Raw genomic sequence first — 18,540 nt, 5'->3', positions numbered from 1 at the left:
AAATTATTATGGAATCACACAACTACAGGTGTTTTATCTTTACAAGATGCTCACTCTTTCACTAGCAAATCTTATCAACATTACCTTTGGGCCAAGTTCATCTGGAATCCTGCAATTCCTCCTTCCAACTCAACTCTGATGTGGAGGATTATTCATAGGAAAACGCCAACAGATGAAAATCTTGCTATTAGAGGTTGTCATTTGCTTTTTATGTGCTCATTATGTAACAAGAATCCTGAATCCTCTAGGTATCTTTTCTTTGACTGCCACTTTTCATTAAAATTGTGGAACTGGCTGCAAAATACCATAAAACAACCCATTGATCTTACCTCAACAATAACCACACTCAATATCAGCAAAAAAGGTTGGAATCCTCAGTGTGCTTTAGTCATCTCTGCAACAGTGGTGGCTGTTTTTAAAGCCATATGGTACTGCAAGAATCAACTTAGATCCAAAGGTAAACAAGTCTCTTAAAATGCCACCATCTCCTTCATCATTGCTTCTGTTTCTCTAAAAGGATATTCCACCAAGCTTGCTACTGGATCTTCCATCTATGAGTTCACGATTATAAAAGCCTTTAGTGTTCAAACTAATCACCCCAAAGCTCCTCAAATCATAGAAGTTATAGGGTTCCCTCCCTTTGGTCACTGGATGAATTGCAAGACTGATAGATCGACATTAGGTAGCCCTGGTTTATCTGCTTGTGCTGGTATTTACAGGAATAGCATAGGAGATTGTGTAGGATGTTTTGCTTCTCATCCTGGTACCCAGAATTCTTTCTTTATTGAGCTTATGGCTATCATTTTGGCCATTGAACAAGCCAAAAATAATAATTGGAATTACATTTGGATTGAAACAGATTCCAAAACTGCTGTCGCAGCCTTCTCCAACCCTTTGCAAGTTCCTTGGCAATTAAGAAACAGGTGGTGCAACTGCATTGCAATTTCTAAGACCATGCACTAATGGATCTCCCAGATATATAGAGAAGGAAACTGTTGTGCCGATGCTCTAGCTAACATTGACCTTTCGCTTGAAGAATTTTTTGGTGGTATTCTCCACCTATTGATATTAGAAAAGAAATGGTTCTTAACAAATTGGGTATGCCCAATTTCAGATTTGCTCACTAATTTTGTTCTCTTTTTTGACTTTTTTGTGAGTTTGGCCTTGCCTATTTTTTCCTTTTCATTTTAATATATGAGTTATATAAAAAAAAAATAACATGTTCAATAAAATAAAAAAATTTATAATTTAAGGTAACGATCATACACCGGACACGTATTTGTCCTTAAATAACTAACTAAAAATATTATTTATTTAAATTTTTAATATAAATTGAAACTATTATATTATACTATCTTTAACTTTACAATCTCTCATGTCATTTTTAAAAAAATGAGTCAACTAATAAACTATTGGAATATAAAATTCATACTCGAGATTTTTATTTTATCTTTAATCAACTATTTAAATTTATCATTTTTTTTATTATTTTCTATATAAAATTAAGAATTATTATAATATATGAATTGCATTTTTAATAAAAACACATGTAAGAGACATATAGGTAGTTTAATGTCACAACATGAGGTTACTTCACAAGCAAGCAATAACGAAGATACAAGTGACAAGGGTGTAACCACCTAACTGAAAGTTAGTTACACAGTTAGAAGCTAGTTAGGACACTGATCTTGTATATGCATTACATAGTAGCTATTATGCACATCCACTATTGCATATATAAACACTTTGTAACAGATCTTTATCCCTTAATGAAGATAGATACTGTAACGCCCATAAATGTGTTTTTCTGATTAATTGTGATGTTTGCTGTATTTTCCTAAATTTTACCGTTTTTGAGTCGTGTCAGTCAGTAATAGTTCGGTATAGTAGATTATTATTTAATCGATGATTTTTACGTTTTCGGTAGTAGAAATATATATGACGTGTTATTTTGCGTTTTGGGGTTTTTCGGAGGAATTAAGTTTAGACCGTAAAGTAGATATTTTAGTTAGATATTCTTATGAGTGAATAGGAAGTAGGGGGGAGATATAAGTGAGGTAGAGATAAGAAGAAAAAGAACAAAAACCAGTAATAGGAAAAAGGAAAGAAAAGAGAGAAAAAGAAGAGAAAAACAAGAGAAGAAGAAGAGACAAGTGTGGAAATCAAAGCAAAACCTAGCAAACCAAGAATCTAACCAAGTAAGGGGTGAATCTAATTTATCTTGAATGTATGATCCTTATAGTTTTGTCCTTGTTCTTATTCATTTTCTATGCTTTGGCAAACAATGGTAGAATGAGAGTTTTGTGAGTTTTGAAGTTATGAACATGATTTTGTGGTGTGTATGTGTAGTATGATGATAAATATATTCATTGATCATGTTTGTTTTCCACTTCTCCATGTTTTCTTGCTTATGAAGGAATTATTAGGTTATTGACATTTAGTGAATAAACCATGAATCATTGGTTGTTAGCATGAATATATGGCATGTATGGATTGTGCAGGAGGTGAAGGGAAGCTTATATGAGGTTTTGAGATGGTTGGTTTGGGTTTAGCAGGTCTGTTGTAGAACTGATTTTTCTGCATAACCGCATGTCCGCTAAGCAGCCCTGGGTCCGCTAAGCGAAGCAAGATATTTCTGGAAATTTCGCAGAAACCGCTAAGCGACCCGCTAAGCGGAGCTTCTTGCATTTTTTGAATTTTGCCACTGGAATGTTCGCTGAGCGACCCGCTAAGCGGCCAGTGCAATATTTTGTTTTTCCAAACTTTGTTTTGTTGTATCTTTTGAACCGTAGGTCGTTTCTACGCGCCGTTTGAAGCATTATGAAGCTTATTGAGTATGCTTTATGATAAAGGGGGGTGTTGGTGGTTGAATGATTTTTCATAAATGTATTTTGTGAAATGATATTTTCTAATCAAGTATGTTTTGACAGTATATGTGTGTTGTGTGATCATGAACACCTGAGTGGCAATTTTGGTGATGTATCCGTGTGGATTAATATAACCGGTGTGATGTGGATATGTGACCGAGTTATATTATTATTGTTGTTGATATGTAATCGAGTCGTTTGTGTGTATAGCATAACATTTCATTATGTTAATAGCGGAATGCTATTAGCAGGTGGCCTGCGTGGCATTGGCTACCAGTGGGAGCTTAATGCTCGGTAACGGTGTTGCACCCCAAAATTTGCCCATCTAATTATTTTTCTTAATTGGCTTATTACTTTAACATCATTTGCATTTTAGGTCATCGATAAAATCATGCACTCATCAATAATTTGAAAATATGACTGAGGACTTTGGATGCAAGGGTTCCTTTGATTTTCTTAATAACTATTCATATGTTGAATAAGAGCCATTCTCTGACTCTATTTATCTGATTCTATCTATCACCAATTTAAGGGGTTCATACAATCGAGTGAGGTACAAGAAATGAATCATGGATTGTGTAACAAGGTGATAATGAGTTCATTTATCTTTTGTTATGCATACCAAGTACAAAGTATCACAGAGTTGAGATTCGATCAAGACATGAGTGTGGAACTCGGATTTAATTATTATGGAGTATAAGTTTGACTCAAAGATCTTCATTCAATATTTATACAAATGGCATTTGTGATTCAAGAAAGAATACTCTCACTCTTTACAAATCATAAAAGGATTACAATACCAATCAGATCCTGTTACATCTAGAAGAAAAAAGAACCATTACAATTATGTTACATCACCATTTTTAACAAGTAAATATTCATATCCTAAACCTATTTCTCTTCATTTCTTCCACCTTCATTCTTCAAACCATGCGCTTGTTCTCCAAATAACCTCATCATTGAACCTGCACAATACACATAAGTCACACATATCAAACCATATTCATACCACCAGAAGATTCAGGACCCAAATCAATATATATTTCAGTTCACAACTAACCTACTAACTGTCTTCAATGGCCACAAATATCCGCTAATAACCTAGACCAATTCTCACAAGTTAGTTGACTGTTATAACCTGAAAAAACAAACTTATCTATAAGCATTATTCAGAACCCCTCATCATTATTTCTAAACCAAACTACCAACTGCAAACAGATTTTTAGAAACATTCAGTTCACAACTTCTCCTAACCAATTAAAAAAAACAGAATTATAACAACCCTATAACAGAGTCTAACTAACTCCTGAATAGCCTAACAGAACCCTAACAACCTCGAAAAAATCAGTTACACAACTCTTAACAGATTAACAGAAGAAGAGAAAGGAAGTTACCTCAGAAATTGAATCTCCTCCACTACTATAAAATCATAGCTTGCTTCACCATTTGAGGCTCTGGATCCATTCTTTCACATTCTTCAATCTTCTCCAATCATCTTCTTCACCACTCTCCATCAACATCCTCCATCATCCTTCTTCCAATCACACTGTTCTTTAATACTCTCCAACTCTTTAATCTTCTTAAATCTTCATCATCAACCTGCAAAATCATCACAAAAAAAACTCAGAAAATCAACCTTCATCATTCATTCTTGAAGCTGCAGAAGAATCACAATCTTCTTCACATGAAAATCTTCGAACAACTTCGATTCTCTCACCATCTCTGAATCTCTCTTCATCGTTCTCCAACCTTCTCACCACTTCAATCTCCATCGGTTTCTGCAGAGCCTTCAATTCCGTCGGTATCGATCAGACGAGACAATTCCTCAACACCGATATCTGACAAGAGCTCATAGACGAAGAATCATGGAGAATACCAAACAAGATCAAGCTACTATCTAAGAACCCCATGCCTCCTCATGAGGGTATCTTCCACAAGTGGAGCCTAAAGACTTTATGTTTGTCAGAGAGCATTTCATTTGCATTAGAATAAGGCCAATCTTGCCATTGTATAGATTTCTTTAGTATTTTCAATTGTATTACTTTTGTTGTTATCAAGTACTTCTCATTGTAAGAAACTCATTCTGTTTGAATAAATAAAAATAATGCAATATACATGTTTTTCTCAAATCATTTCATCTTTGTCATTATGTTCATTGATGTTCAACTCATTTGTCTTAAGCAACTAAAAAAGGAGAATGATGAAAATCAAAAACACATGAACTACTAACTGTATGCTTTTGGAACAAGATCTTGCTGACGATGTACAGGCATTTTTTTCAATTCCCAAACACTGGAGTTATAAGGGAGTGAAACCCTCGTCAACCTCTTTGAGCCTAAGGAGTAGTAGTTTCTTTTCAAAAAAATATAAAATACAAAACCCTCAATCTTAACCAGGGGCAGGGTAGTCTTCAGTTAGTGCGACCGAGCGCTTAACTTTCAGGTATTCCATCAGAGGATCAATAATATCTCATATCTCACATCAAAAGAAGAAGAGCACAATCCACAATGGATGTCTCTCATTCGCTGAATAGAAGGCAGTCACAACCTTTTCTTCAAGTCAATCACAAAAGCCATACAACTTGTTCCCGAACGAGACAAAAAGAATGAAAAGAAAGTTATGAATAAAAAAAAAAAGAAACAATAGCCCGCTAAGTAAAAAAAAAGAAGAAAGGAAAAGCTTTGAAGCAAATGACTTAGGCAAAAATTAGGGTACATCCCGCTGGATAACGAAAACCAAAATCAAAAGAAAATTTCTGTCCAGGCAAAAGTTAGGGAAAGCAAAAGAAAAGAACATGAACAAAAATCCTCCAAGGGACAAGTTGTTATAATCATCAACGAAAGCACCAAAGGGTGACTGCCACCTCCATCAAAGCCATAAAGGATCCTCATCCATCACAATCCTTCCTGAAAGGTGAACACTCGTGTCAAACTAGCTGAACGTAGGACTGGAGAACATCACGAAGAAGGGGCGGGTTAAGTAGAACTTGAGCCTTTATCCTTTGTTTCTCAAACCGTGAACCCGGCCACATTCCAACCCTCAAAAGTCCTAATTGAAGCAGGGTTCGTTCTGAAAGCATACAAACTGTAAAATCATGTCAAAACTGACTCCCAATGTTGCTGTGTCATTTTTGTTAGTATTAGTACAACATTTTGACAAATAAAAATTTTCTTTTGAGACTAACATGTGCATTGCGTTCTCGTTATCTTTTTCAAAACAGAATTGTCTCTAACCAAAAAGCAAGTACTTGATACCAAGGAAAGTTCAACAATGAAATTCTATTGAGCGATCTTACAAGGGCAAAGGTTGGTCATCCACTCAGCAAATACCTGAAGAATCCATTAGGTGGAAGAGTTCCTTTCAATCTGGGGCATCCATTCCTTGATCAACACTGAGGCCGACCATTGCAAATCTCCATGGTTCTAGCATTATCAAAGACCTATCTCAAGAGCCTACAAGCTGAGGCAAGCTAACAACAACTCATCTCTTCATCTTCAAGCAAGTGTTAGATATCAAGATAAGTGTCGAGGTGTCAAGCTAAACACCTCACCTTCACAAGGGCTATCCTTCAAGCTATGACCTTTCCATAAGGGCATCCTCCATCAACTCCTTGTATCTTGGAAACAATCATCCATTCATAATCACACATGCTTCATGCATATCATTGCATTCTCATTGGCATCTCTCCCAATAATCCAATCATCAATAAAGCAGGGGCATCCACCCTATCTTGAATCAAGAAGAGTTAAGAACTCCACCTAATCTATTCCCCACAAAGCAGAAACCCTGATCAATCAGTACACTGCATATAGAATTCATTACATTGCATCTCCAAAAGTGCATAGAATAAATCAAACATTGCATGTGAAGCATAAGCCAAATTATTCATCAGATGAGTTCCCTACAAGCATTCAATTGATATTCCACTGGATCATTCAGAGTTACCATTGTGGTGTCATCTCCTATAGTCAATCATGTTCATCTTTCTTCAACCCAGAGTTGATGTTTTTGTGTTCAACCTAGAGTTGATTTCCTTTCATCTTTTAACCATGAGTTAGTTGTCTTTCCCCTCTCAACCCGGAGTTGACGGTTATCTTTTATTCAACCCAGAGTTGATCCTTCCTTACTTCCCTCTCACCCAGAGTTGACGGATATTTCTTATTGATTCCTCTTCCCACTCAACCCAGAGTTGACGGTCACCTTTTGTTCCTCCCACTCAACCCAGAGTTGACGGTCACCTTTTGTTCTTCCCACTCAACCCAGAGTTGACGGTTATCCCTTGTTCAATCCAGAATTGATTATCTCTCTTTCCCACTCAACCCAGAGTTGACAGTCGTCATTTGCCTTTTCCCACTCAACCAAGAGTTGACGGTTATCCTTTTATCTTCTCCCACTCAACCCAGAGTTAATGGTTATCTTTTGTCCTTTCCCACTCAACCCAGAGTAGACGGTCACCTTTTGTTCTTTTCTCACTCAACCCAGAGTTAACGGTCCTCCTTTATTCAATCCAGAATTGGCTTCTCCTTTTTCCCACTCAACCCAGAGTTGACGATTATTGCTTGCCTTTCCCTCTCACCCAGAGTTGACGGGTATTTCTTATTGTTTATTTTCAAACTCAACCCAAAGTTGACGGTTATCTTTTCTCCTTTCCCACTCAACCCAGAGTTGAGTTATATTTCATTTCTAACCCAGAGTTAATTTGTTCAACCCAGATTTGATACAATCTTCCTCAGTGGAGTTGACACCATTTCCTCCCTAGTGGATCCTATCTCATCAGGCAAATTTTCAGGTTCTCTTGGTATTTAATCTTCTTCTACCTTGAATGATCGAAAGGCTAGCGCCAATCTCACCTTCAAGTTTAAGACGATTAAATAGGGGAAGCTGTTGCACCGCAAAATTTGCCCATCTAATTATTTTTATTAATTGGCTTATTACTTTAACATCATTTGCATTTTAGGTCATCGATAAAATCATGCACTCATCAATAATTTGAAAATATGATTGAGGACATTGGATGCAAGGGTTCCTTTGATTTTCATAATAACTATTCATATGCTGAATAAGAGCCATTCTCTGACTCTATTTATCTGATTCTATCTATCACCAATTTAAGGGGTTCATACAATCGAGTGAGGTACAAGAAATGAATCATGGATTGTGTAACAAGGTGATAATGAGTTCATTTATCTTTTGTTATGCATACCAAGTACAAAGTATCACAGAGTTGAGATTCGATCAAGACATGAGTGTGGAACTCGGATTTAATTATTATGGAGTATAAGTTTGACTCAAAGATCTTCATTCAAGATTTATACAAATGACATTTGTGATTCAAGAAATAATACTCTCACTCTTTACAAATCATAAAAGGATTACAATACCAATCAGATCCTGTTACATCTAGAAGAAAAAAGAACCATTACAATTATGTTACATCACCATTCTTTAACAAGTCAATATTCCTATCCTAAACCTAATTCTCTTCATTACTTCCACCTTCATTCTTCAAACCATGTGCTTGTTCTCCAAATAACCTCATCATTGAACCTGCAAAATACACATAAGTCACACACATCAAACCATATTCATATCAGCAGAAGATTCAGGACCCAAATCAATATATATTTCAGTTCACAACTAACCTACTAACTGTCTTCAATGGCCACAAATATCCGCTAATAACCTAGACCAATTCTCACAAGTTAGTTGACTGTTATAACCTGGAAAAAAAACTTATATAACAGCATTATTCATAACCCCTCATCATTATTTCTAAACCAAGCTACCAACTGCAAACAGATTTTTAGAAACATTCAGTTCACAACTTCTCCTAACCAATTAAAAAAACAGAATTATAACAACCCTATAACAGAGTCTAACTAACTCCTGAATAACCTAACAGAACCCTAACAACCTCGAAAAAATCAGTTACACAACTCTTAACAGATTAACAGAAGAAGAGAAAGGAAGTTACCTCAGAAATTGAATCTCCTCCACTACTATAAAATCATAGCTTGCTTCACCATTTGAGGCTCTGGATCCATTCTTTCACATTCTTCAGTCTTCTCCAATCATCTTCTTCACCACTCTCCATCAACATCCTCCATCATCCTTCTTCCAATCACACTGTTCTTCAATACTCTCCAACTCTTTAATCTTCTTCAATCTTCATCATCAACCTGCAAAATCATCACAAAAAAAACTCAGAAAATCAACCTTCATCATTCATTCTTGAAGCTGCAGAAGAATCACAATCTTCTTCACATGAAAATCTTCGAACAACTTCGATTCTCTCACCATCTCTGAATCTCTCTTCATTGTTCTTCAACCTTCTCACCACTTCAATCTCCATCGGTTTCTGCAGAGCCTTCAATTCCGTCAGTATCGATCAACACCATTCTTCATTTCAATAGATTCGCAACCTCTCCATAATCTCATCTTCACCTGCAATCATCCAAACCTGAGTTTCATTATCAGTGTCTCACACTCTCAGCTCAGAGCAACAGCATCAACGACAACGCAAAGCTCTCAAAAATTCATAGAAAAAATCAATGGAGAAAGGTGGAAGAAGAAGAATGAAGAACGTGAAATCAAAGCTCACCTGAAGAAACTCTCTGCTCGTTGCGTTTATTTCGCTCGAGTTTGCACCGGAAGCTCCACCATTTTCGTTCATCTCACTCTTGATCTTCATCCAGGTAAGTTTTCGGATCACCTTCTCCACCTCCATATTTTTCTGTTTTCTTGATGTTACGGTGTAGTACTAGCATTCCCGAGCGCTTTCCCCATGATCTTGATCCGCAATTCGTAGCCATTAGCGGTTGATTTGGTTTCTCTCTAGATCTAGGGTTTGTGATTTGGTTTGGATTTAGGAAGTGAATCGGATGAACATCGAAGAGAATTAATAGTAGATTCGGATTCAAAGCCTTTTGTTAGCATAGGTTTGTGTTCAACATTTATGGATTAGAGAGAGTTCGGGAATTATCCATGGCGTCGTTACCGTCTGGGAACGAAAAAAGAGGGTCTTATAGAAGGGGGAGCGTCACAACAACAAACCCTAATTACCCCTTTCTTTTGTTTTTTATTAATTGAGATTAATATTGAAATGATTGAGTTTTAGGGGTTTAATATGCACGATTAATGTTAATCTGAATTGTTAATGGAGATTAAATCATTTTGTTAAAACCAAATAATAAAATCTAATTTAGTTAATTTCTGCTGGATCATCAATTGGGCCACACGAATCACTGCTCACACCCCATCAGTAGGCCCATCGCGCCACCGTTTTTGACATACAAGAAATCCGAACAAAAATATTCTGCTGGGCCTAACTCCCATGGGTCCTGCGCCCCTTACTTACTACACCATCAATTTCAATATCCCCCCTGACTCTATTTAAAATTGCTAGAATTTTAGGTCTTTTTACTTAGATTTTTCCCACTTTCTTTTAGGCAATAAAATGACTATTTTTCCCTTATTTTTTAGAAAATAATCATAAAAAATGTTAGTTTTAGGCTATTTGTTTTAGTCTTTTACTTGACTTGTAATCCAATTTCTCCCATAAAAATCAACATAAAAATAGTAGTATTTTATTTCATTTTTGTACTACATTTTTGACTTGTTACTTCATGCTTATGTGTAACTTTGTATCATTGTGTTATTCTCGAGTCTTTACTTATAAATGTGACTTTAGTTTTCATGTTTCCTTTAATCCTAACACTTTAGGTAAAAACCATGATAACATTAGGATCTAGAAATTCCCATTTTAACATTAGGCTAGTTAGTTCACATTAGGCTAGTTTCCCATTTCTTTTCCTTTTCAACTTTAAAACACTTAAAAAATACTTGATTTAATTTCCCTTAAAAGATACCAAGAAAACACCTAAAAAATGCTTAATAAAGGTCAGACTAATAAAAAGGGAATGGAAACTCTCGTCCCTCTTATTTAAAGGGATCACTTGAGTGGAAGTTCCCAATCATAAAAAACACCAACAAGAGTAGATCAAACCTCACTTGTTTAAGGGAGGTACTTGAGACGCTCGACAAATTTCTCTCTTCTCTCTCTTGCCTTCAGGGCATTCTTTCCCGTAATCGGACACGTTATTTCCGCTCCATTCCCAACTTAAGACTCCAGAGGTCGAGCAGCGAAGTGCGAATGTAACTGTCCACTAAAAAACACAAACAAACTAAAATTTGTGAGCCAAACTACGGCGCTCTGATTCCTGAAAAGGATATGTAGGCATTAGGTCGTGGGGCCTAAGCGAGCACAATTATTTATAAACCTTTTTTCCCCGTGTTTCTTTTTCTTTCATTTGCATGCATTCCCTTTGCATTAAGCTTTAGATTTATAGTTAACACACCCTTTAGATAGCAACAAACATAGGTGGATACCATCGAGTACGATGGGCGTGAGGGGTGCTAGTACCTTCCCCTTGCGTAACCGACTCCCGTACCCTATCTCTGGTCAAAAGACCCTTTTCTTATCCTTTCTTTATTCTAGGTTTTTTGATATTCCTTTCCCTCGATGGGATAAATATATTAGTGGTGACTCTGTTGTTCACATTTTCGCGAGCGTGCGACAAACGGTACATTAGCCTGAGTGGCAAGAGGTCATCAGTGGGGGCTAAATGCTTGATGAAGGTTTGTCGTAGCTTACTGCTCGACAACGGTGTACTTTCATGAATGGAATGAAGTCCCAGCATAATGCTCGGCAAGGTGTATATGTCATAATGACAAGAGGAGTTTACTCCGGATTGGTACCACATGCATATGCATAGTCGAGTCTCATTCATCATCATCCGTCTTTACCATTATGTTCTCACTCATTTATCGCATTGTTCATACATTGATTGTGGTTGACTTAGTGGATTACCTTATTGTATGATTCTTGATGATACTTGTTGGCATTACTATATTTATCATGCTTTTCATTATAAATTATATTCTCACCCTTCTGCTTTAATGTTACCTACTCGTGGGTAATGTGCAGGTGATCCGCAAGTGTAGGTGCTCTTTTAGTAGTCGTCCGTTTTGGTATCGTCCGTTCGTGATACGTAACACCTAGGGGGGATTGAACACTTATTTTGTAGATGATGCTTATAGGATCTTTTTGATGTATAATTGATCCTTTGGATGTATTCATATCATGTATTTTGGATACCTTCTCATACGTTGTATTTTGGAGGAATACTGTGGATATTCTATTTACCGTTATATATATATATATATATATATATATATATATATATATAAGTGATACTGTTAAGTGTTTAAGAGAATCTTTCCTTTTGATTATTTGTGTTACGCATCTTTTACGAGTATGTCTTCTTTTGTGATGTGGTTCCTTAAGTATAATACCCTAATTGTTTATATGAATTTAATTTTTATACTCTGATATTAGTACCTAAATGCTTGGGTAGAATTGGGGTGTTACAAATACTCTTTCTTTCAATTCATAATATAGTATCAGTGAAAACATCTATACTTCATTCATCTTCTTCTTCGTTTGACTCATTCACCATGCTCACTGTGCTTGTTCTTGATTTTCTTCTTACACAGTGATCTTTATCTGTTTCTTGTGCTTTCGTTCTTCTTCCTCATCAATTCAGTGGATTTTCTTGCTTGTTCATCATGCCTCCGCGCGTTACTCCACCTGACATTGATTCACCTTACTACATTCACCCTAGTGAAGGACCTAATTCGGTTTGCATCTCCCCAAAGCTCAACGAATCTAACTACCTTGCATGGAGCAAATCTATGCAAAAAGCTTTAGGAGCGAAGAACAAATTTTCATTCATCAATGGCGATCTTGAGATTCCTTCACATCAAGATCTCAATCGTAATCAATGGGAAAGGTGCAATCATTTGATTCATCATTCAATAGGGTGTTATAGTTTGGATTGAATTGATGCAATTTGCATGATCTATTGGTTAATAATGAGTTTAAATGATGTTTGGTGGTTTATGATTGAATGTATGATGATTGTATGCCTGTATATACTGTTTAGAATCAATTTTGGACTGAAAATAGGTGAGATCGCAGGGTCTGTCGCAGACTTAAGAATTTGTGAAATCGCAGGTCCGCTAAGCGGAGAGGGGTCCGCTAAGCGGAGGACCCGACCTAGTTAGCTTCTGTCTAACGTCACTAGTGGTCTGCTGAGCGGAGGTCTGAAGGAAGTTCGCTTCTGCCTAGCATCGCTAGTGGTCCGCTAAGCGAACCTTGCTGTGCGGGAGTTTTTCTAAACTTTAAAATAACGTATCTTTTGACCCGTGTACTCTTTTTATGTGTTGTTTTGGGCGTTGTGAAAGTAATTAAATGTTTTATATGGTGAACGATGAATATGGGCAGTGGCCGACTTTATTTGTTTTTAAAACTCGATTTAATTACTTGATGAGAATTGAACATTGTGTGCATATGAAATGTGTGTGACAATGTAATTGATGTGGTGATGAATTGGCTGTGATTATTATTATGATTGTGATGAATGCATGACTATTTGAATGGTATTGGAAACATGTACATACTTATTTGGTGATGTGGTGTTGAGATGAGTTATTCATCGTGATCGGTGACGTTTTTAAGTATGTTATGTGTGTCCATTCATTCATATGCATTCGGTGATGGGTCCCGATGATGTTTGGATCGATGGTGGACATAATTCCCATTGTGCGGAATTTGTGTCGGTGGGCCGTATCTCGATGAGGCGGAGATCGGTCAGGTGGATTAATTCCACGGTTTATTGGTACCATATGCATAGTGTCAGTTGTGGATTAATTTTGGTGTTGTCTTCAGAAGCTACAACTCATCTTCTCTAGGATGCATGTTGGTATTTCAAGTGTGCGAAAGGACTTAAATGGTTGGACATTTGTTGTTTTGTTATTTTATAGTAGTCCACCGTGTGTAAACTTTCTTATAATTTTGTACACTTATGTATCCTAGATTATTACTTTTGTAAATCAACTGTTCATTTGAAGAATATAGATATGCATATTAGCTATTTGGTGCAATGAAATTACATCATTCACTGGTTAGAAAAATATAAAAATAGTGACCTAAATGTGGTTTGTATGATGTGGGAGAAATGTGAAAAATAGCGACCTAACTTTGGTTTGTGTGGTATTTGAAACTCATATGAAAAATTAGGTACAAAAAAAATTATAGCAAAAATAGGAAAAACAACTTGAATTCGCTTAAAAGCAGAAAACATATTACATCGGACAACCGGAAAAACCGATGTAAAAACATATCTATTACATCCGCTAAATGGAAAAACCGATGTAAACACTGTCTATTATACATAGGGTAAATGAAAAACTGATGTACTCCTATTTGATGACATATACACCATTGGATCATATTTTTGCCTCCAAATTCATTTACCAAACCTAATTTCATTTACCAAGCCTAACTCCAAACCTCCATTAGTCCCAAGCATAAATCCTATAAATAGAGACCTATATCTCTTCATTAATTGTGAGCGACCCGCTAAGTGGAGCTTCTTGCATTTTTTTCATTTTGCCACTGGAATGTTCGCTGAGCGACCCGCTAAGCGGCCAGTGCAATATTTTGTTTTTCCAAACTTCGTTTTGTTGTATCTTTTGAACCGTAGGTCGTTTCTACGCGCCGTTTGAAGCGTTATGAAGCTTATTGAGTATGCTTTATGATAAAAGGGGGTGTGTTGGTGGTTGAATGATTTTTCATAAATGTATTTTGTGAAATGATATTTGTTAATCAAGTATGTTTTGACAGTATATGTGTGTTGTGTGATTATGAACGCCTGAGTGGCAATTTTGGTGATGTATCCGCGTGGATTAATATAACCGTGTTAGAACAAGATTTGTTCTTATCAATTATCTTAGTTTTGATGATAACAATAATATGAATTTTGCTTAAGATAATATGGTACTCTAATCCAATGCAATTTCCCTTTCAGGAAATATATAAAGAGTACGCATAATTCAGCGCTCAGAAGTTGTGTCTCAAATGGTTCAGCATGCAACATCAGAACATGGTCTGGCAAGACATCAGAAGATGGTCGAAGCAGAATCAGAACATGGGTCTATGGAAGCATCAGAAGAACATGAGATCAGAAGCACTGAAGATCAGAAGATGGTATCACGCAACAGAAGCACTTCAAGATCAGAAGATCAGAAGATGCTATGCACCAAGCTGTTTGACTCTGATGATATTCAAACGTCGTATTCACAAACATCAGATCAGAAGGAAGTACAGGTGGCAGACTACGCTGACTGACAAAAGGAACGTTAAAGCTACTAAAGGCAACGTCAGTAGACACAGCGTGAACAAGGCTCGAGGTAGTTGACAAAAGCGTATAACATTAAATGCAATGCTGTACGGAACACGCAAAGCATTAAATGCACTCAACGGTCATCTTCTCAACGCCTATAAATATGAAGTTCTGATGAGAAGCAAGGTTAACGATTCTACACCAAAAACGCTCACATTAACTTGCTGAAACGCTATTCAAATCTAAACTCAGAATCTTCATCTTCATCAAAGCTCACTACATTGCTGTTGTAATATATTAGTGAGATTAAGCTTAAACGATTAAGAGAAATATCACAGTTGTGATTATCGCTTTTAAGAAGCATTTGTAATACTCTTAGAATTACATTAAGTTGTAAGGAACTAGAGTGATCGTGTGATCAGTATACTCTAGGAAGTCTTAGCAGTTGGCTGAGCAGTTTGTAACTAGAGTGATCAGGTTGATCAGAATACTCTAGGGAAGTCTTAGGAGTGAACTAAGCCTAGAGTGATCGTGTTGATCAGTAGACTCTAGAAAAGTCTTAGCAGTTGTCTAAGCAGTGTTCCTGGAGTGATCAAGTTGTGATCTGTATACTCTGGAAGACTTAGTCGTGGACTAAGTGGAGAACCATTGTAATCCGTGCGATTAGTGGATTAAATCCTCAGGTTGAGGTAAATCATCTCTGCGGGGGTGGACTGGAGTAGCTTCATTAACAGCGAACCAGGATAAAAATAATTGTGCAATTTATTTTTATCGTCCAAGATTTAAAGTCACACTTATTCAATCCCCCCCTTTCTAAGTGTTTTTCTATCCTTCAATTGGCATCAGAGCGCCGGTTCTAAGGTGCAAGCACTTAACCGTGTTTAGAAAAGATTCAGGAAGAGAAAAACGCTTCATTTAAAAGATGGCTGGTGAAACTCCGACAAATCCACCTGCATCTACATCTGGCTCTGCTGAGCAATACAACGGTAACAATGGTTATACAAGACCGCCGGTATTTGAGGGTGAAAACTTTGAATACTGGAAAGATAAACTGGAAAGTTACTTTCTTGGTCTAGATGGTGATCTATGGGATCTTCTGATGGATGGTTACAAACATCCGGTAAATGCCAGAGGCGTAAAGCTGACAAGGCAAGAAATGAATGATGATCAAAAGAAGCATTTCAGGAATCATCATAAATGCAGAACTGTTTTGCTGAATGCTATTTCTCATGTTGAGTATGAGAAAATATCAAACAGGGAAACAGCCTATGATATATATGAGTCCTTGAAAATGACTCATGAAGGAAATGCTCAAGTCAAGGAGACTAAAGCTCTAGCCTTAATCCAGAAGTATGAAGCCTTCAAGATGGAGGATGATGAAGACATTGAAAAGATGTTTTCAAGATTTCAAACTCTGACTGCTGGATTGAGAGTTCTTGACAAAGGATACACCAAGGCTGATCATGTAAAGAAGATCATCAGAAGCTTACCCAGAAGATGGGGTCCGATGGTGACTGCATTCAAGATTGCGAAGAATCTGAATGAAGTTTCTCTGGAAGAGCTTATCAGTGCCTTGAGAAGCCATGAAATTGAGCTGGATGCAAATGAGCCTCAAAAGAAAGGTAAGTCTATTGCATTAAAATCTAATATCAAGAAATGCACTAACGCTTTTCAGGCCAAAGAAGAAGATCCTGAAGAATCAGAATCTGAAGAAGAAGATGAACTGTCCCTGATCTCCAGAAGGCTAAATCAACTCTGGAAGACCAAGCAAAGGAAGTTCAGAGGCTTCAGAAGTTCAAGGAAATTTGAACGTGGAGAATCATCTGATGAAAGAAGATTTGACAAAAAGAAGGTCATGTGCTATGAATGCAATGAGCCTGGACACTACAAGAGTGAATGTCCAAATCTTCAGAAGGAAAGTCCCAAGAAGAAGTTTCATAAGAAGAAAGGTCTTATGGCAACCTGGGATGAGTCAGAAGATGATTCAGAAGATGAGCAGGCCAACTGTGCGCTGATGGCGACAGAAGATGACGGATCAGAATCTACATCAGAATCAGATTCTGAAGAGGTATTTTCTGAACTTACTAGAGATGAGTTAGTTTCCGGTCTAACTGAACTTCTGGAACTCAAGTCTCAGATTAGTCTCAAATACAAAAAGCTGAAAAAGCAATTTGAATTTGAAACAAAGAAGCTTGAGTTGGAGAATTCTGAATTAAAAGAAAAACTTTTAAAATTATCCAATAATGTTGGATCTCCTTCTGATTCAGAAAAATCCACTCCCAGTCTAAACCATATTCTGAAAGAATATGATTTAAGTTTCAGGAAGTTCTTATCTAGAAGTATTGGCAGAAGTCAGCTAGCTTCTATGATATATGCCGTGTCTGGAAACAAAAGAGTTGGCATTGGTTATGAGGGTGAAACCCCATACAAACTTGAACCTGTTGATGAAATGAAACTCACATACAAGCCATTGTATGATCAGTTCAAGTATGGCCACTCTCATGATATTAGGCACACTTCACATGCACAAAGTTTTCACATAACACACACCAAGAAGCATGTGACACAACCTAGGAAATATCATGAAACTCATATTAAGAATTATCATGCTGTTCCTCCTATTGCTTATAATGTCAAACCCAAGTTCAATCAGAACTTGAGAAAATCTAACAAGAAAGGACCCAAGAAAATGTGGGTACCTAAGGATAAGATTATTCCTATTGCAGATATCCTTGGCTGCGAGAAGGACAAAGCACAACATGTCATGGTACCTGGACTCTGGATGCTCACGACACATGACAGGAAGAAGGTCTATGTTCCAAGACCTGGTGCTTAAGTCTGGAGGAGAAGTCAAGTTTGGAGGAGATCAGAAGGGCAAGATAATTGGCTCTGGAACTATAAAGTCTGGTAACTCTCCTTCCATTTCTAATGTACTTCTTGTAGAAGGATTAACTCATAACCTCTTATCTATCAGTCAATTAAGTGACAATGGTTATGATATAATCTTTAATCAAAAGTCTTGCAAGGCTGTAAATCAGAAGGATGGCTCAATCCTATTTACAGGCAAGAGGAAGAATAACATCTATAAGACAGATCTGCAAGATCTTATGAGTCAGAAGGTGACTTGTCTTATGTCTGTTTCTGAAGAGCAGTGGGTCTGGCACAGGAGATTAGGTCATGCTAGTTTGAGAAAGATCTCTCAGATTAACAAACTGAATCTTGTCAGAGGACTTCCTAATCTGAAATTCAAATCAGATGCTCTTTGTGAAGCATGTCAGAAGGGCAAGTTCTCCAAACCTGCATTCAAGTCTAAGAATGTTGTTTCTACCTCAAGGCCATTAGAACTCTTGCACATTGATCTGTTTGGACCAGTCAAAACAGCATCTGTCAGAGGAAAGAAATATGGATTAGTCATCGTAGATGATTAT

The 18,540-nt window shown here is 36.9% G+C and overlaps 1 long non-coding RNA gene across 2 annotated transcripts; it reads right to left on the bottom strand.

Annotated features, from left to right (window-relative positions):
* Window positions 1–8,631: 8,631 nt before the first annotated feature.
* LOC131634710 (uncharacterized) lies at window positions 8,632–9,769 on the bottom strand. Of its 2 annotated transcripts, none has more exons than XR_009293641.1 (3): window positions 9,469–9,769; window positions 9,165–9,327; window positions 8,632–9,046 (listed from the first exon to the last, which is right to left on the bottom strand). It is a non-coding gene; the product is annotated as an uncharacterized LOC131634710 (long non-coding RNA). The 2 variants fall into 2 exon arrangements; XR_009293640.1 differs by having other exon boundaries at window positions 9,165–9,311.
* Window positions 9,770–18,540: the final 8,771 nt, after the last annotated feature.

This window comes from Vicia villosa, unplaced genomic scaffold, assembly GCF_029867415.1.
Source record: "Vicia villosa cultivar HV-30 ecotype Madison, WI unplaced genomic scaffold, Vvil1.0 ctg.001336F_1_1, whole genome shotgun sequence".
NCBI lineage: Eukaryota > Viridiplantae > Streptophyta > Magnoliopsida > Fabales > Fabaceae > Vicia > Vicia villosa.
Note: the sequence above shows the minus strand (reverse complement) of the source record. Positions and strands in the feature narration are given on the sequence as shown.